Raw genomic sequence first — 2,824 nt, forward strand, 5'->3', positions numbered from 1 at the left:
AGTTTAGTTTAGTTTTATTTTGTATTTTGGTGCACTGTCTGTGTCCTTTAGCTGGATACATTAATCTTGATTTATGTATTTCTTTTCAAGTATTTTCAGGTATTTTCAGTAACATAGCTGTTGAGCCACTAGATGGCAAATGGTGCATGCTGTAACTGGACGCATTCAAAATGTTTTTTTCTTGTTTTAACAACAGATTATAGCCTACATATGTAGCCTTTGTAAATAAGCAAAACTATTATGACTTATGTAGTGATGAGACTGAAATGTTAATGTTTTTATCAACCGTATGCTTATTGTTAGTGTCTGTTGAATTTAATACTGATAATACAGGTTTTGCTGTAGCCGACATTTCGTAATATATATTTTTTAATAGTCTATGTAATAGAGGTGTCGCTTCTCATCACAAGTCTGATTACAATTTAATTTTGTAATTTAAATGGTAATGAAAGACCTTAAATAGACAAAAAAGAACAAAAGAAGCCCAAATGTAAGAGAACAGTGTTATTTCTTTGCCCTCGCACCTGATCTTTTGCACAGTGCGTGTGAACCTTGAAAGCAAGGTGAGATTAAAAGTCACGTGACCAGCTGCTGCCTACCAGAGAATCGCTCCCTGCGTGAATTAGTGTAGAGTGTTCGTTACAGGTGGAACAGGGAAACCGCTGAGCTGGACCCAAGACAAGAAAAACAACCACGCAATAGCGACAAACCTTTGACAGCTCCCTGTAAGTTTGAAGCGGACAGTAGCAGCGGCTGTTCGCCTACTTACTGACTTGTTTGTGTGCACAGGCTTCTTGTTGTTTTCCACCGAGCTCGCGCTCGGTTGTGGGAATTGGATTGTCGCCTTGTGGGGCAGAGAGGAGTCCAAATAGCGCACTGTGACATGTCTGTCTAATCGAAAGATTATAGGATCTCCTAATCTAATAACATCAGAGAGCGAAACTAAGACGCAGGAGGTTTATGCCTTTAGCTGCCATACAAACACCGCCACCGCACATAATCAGGCAAAGGAGAACTTGCAGGGTCGCAGCCTGGAACAGCTTCCAGACAAGTGTCCAAGTAGTGAACGTGAGGGGAAAATGTTTGGACTACAACTACATTCATTTGTACATGCTTACTTTTTAATCAACTGAAAACCAATTAGCAACCACTGAATATGCAGACAGTCAAAGGTCAAATCTTTTGCAACATACAGTAAATAGTAGACGTGTGACACTTAGCTCACGACACAAGACGATACACGATATTGAGTTCGCGAAAAAAGACATGATGTTTTAACACTTTTTAAGAAATCGGTGACGAAATGGCAGGAAAAAGTCTTTTATTCAACTTAAAGTAAAAAAAATGCAAAACGCCACAGGTGCATTTTGAAATGTTTTAACTAATCATCTGGTAATGCATGTCACTTACCTTCTGCTTTATTAGTATGAATTATCATAAGTTAAAGCCGTGCTTTAACGCAGGAGGCTGCGTTTTAATATCGCAAGATCTCATGGCACGACAACTCGTCACACCCCTAGTAAATAATTAAACAGCACAAATCCACAAGTTGTGACAAGGTAGGACTGACCTATCTTTCAGTTTTTTTGGACCGTTTTATGAATTTGTGTGGCTAAAACAAATGACTAGAATTCACAAACAAACAATGCGTGTGTACATTTTTGTGTAGGCACTGTTTGTGGTGTTCAAAGGGCTTTATAGTGAGAATAACAGTTCATGGTACACGTGTCTTGCTCAGTGAGCAGAAAATAGATTATGTGCTGTCTGTCGGTGTACTTGTTCAGGGGATTGCCCAGTTTTGACTGTGGGGTCACTGGGTGTCTGCACAGCCTATAACTGGCACTATGTGGTTTTACTTGAAAGTGATGCATGTTTCTTTTAGGTTTACTGAAAGTGCACACACATGCTACTGTACACTGGTCTGGAATGTCTGAGTGACACTACAGCAGCTCAAGATTAGCTGGAAAGGAAAGTGGCTTTAAGAGATTTTAACATAATTGAGGGCCGGGGGGGGGTTCTTGGTGTTTATATAACATTATAGACAGACATGGTATTTGGACCATGGGTTTGACAACATTAGACTTTTGAAGACATAACCTTAAGCTTTTGTAACAGACCAAACATGTAGTTAATTACTCAGGAAAATAATCAGAAAATTGATTCATATTAAAAACAACAGCCTAATTAGTTGCAGCCCTGACTGTTGAATAAAACAGTTTTTGAGTCATGAAATACTGCATGTTCCACATCTTGTTTTCTTGGGTGTTCCTGTCTGTTAGTGAACTTGTCACGCATCCCTTGTAGATCAGGCAAAATGTTCATATTTTCCTTTTGTGTTCCAGCTCATGCTGAGACTTGCCTGTGTGTGTGTGTGTGTTCAAATGTGCATTTAAATTTAACCAGAGTTGTCCCATCAATAATATGTAATTTGTCAGAGCAGAGACAGTAATCATATTTAACAGGTTGTTGTGTATTTATTCTGTAGTTGGCTCATCATCTTTATTTGCCTTACAGACCAGGGGTGTCAAACTCAATCGCACAGGGGGCCAAAACTCAAAGCACACTTTAGGTCTCGGGCCGAACAGGATAAAAATTTATTGAACAGACTAAAACTAAACGTTTTTTGATCATAAATATGAATCGAAACAGGCAGGATACAATATTATACCAAAATAAATAAACTTGAACTTAAAATCAGCAACCGTATTTCTGCTAAGGCACATGTGTCAAACTCAAGGCCCACGGGCCACATCTGGCCTGGCATACAATTACATCCGGCCCGCCAGTTTACATTTGCAAACACCTGCTTTTTGTCTGGACACAA

At 39.2% G+C, this 2,824-nt stretch overlaps 1 protein-coding gene across 1 annotated transcript in view; it reads left to right on the top strand.

Moving 5' to 3' along the window:
* Nucleotides 1-373: 373 nt before the first annotated feature.
* Nucleotides 374-2,824, top strand: part of LOC109967008 (semaphorin-4E) — a 21,318-nt gene continuing 18,867 nt past the window's right edge. Inside the window, exon 1 of the mRNA XM_074527660.1 lies at nt 374-725. The gene's annotated coding sequence lies outside the window, so the exon portion shown is untranslated. The remainder of the gene's footprint in view (nt 726-2,824) is intronic.

This window comes from Monopterus albus, unplaced genomic scaffold (genome assembly GCF_001952655.1).
Source record: "Monopterus albus unplaced genomic scaffold, M_albus_1.0 scaffold122.1, whole genome shotgun sequence".
NCBI classification, from domain to species: Eukaryota; Metazoa; Chordata; class Actinopteri; order Synbranchiformes; family Synbranchidae; genus Monopterus; species Monopterus albus.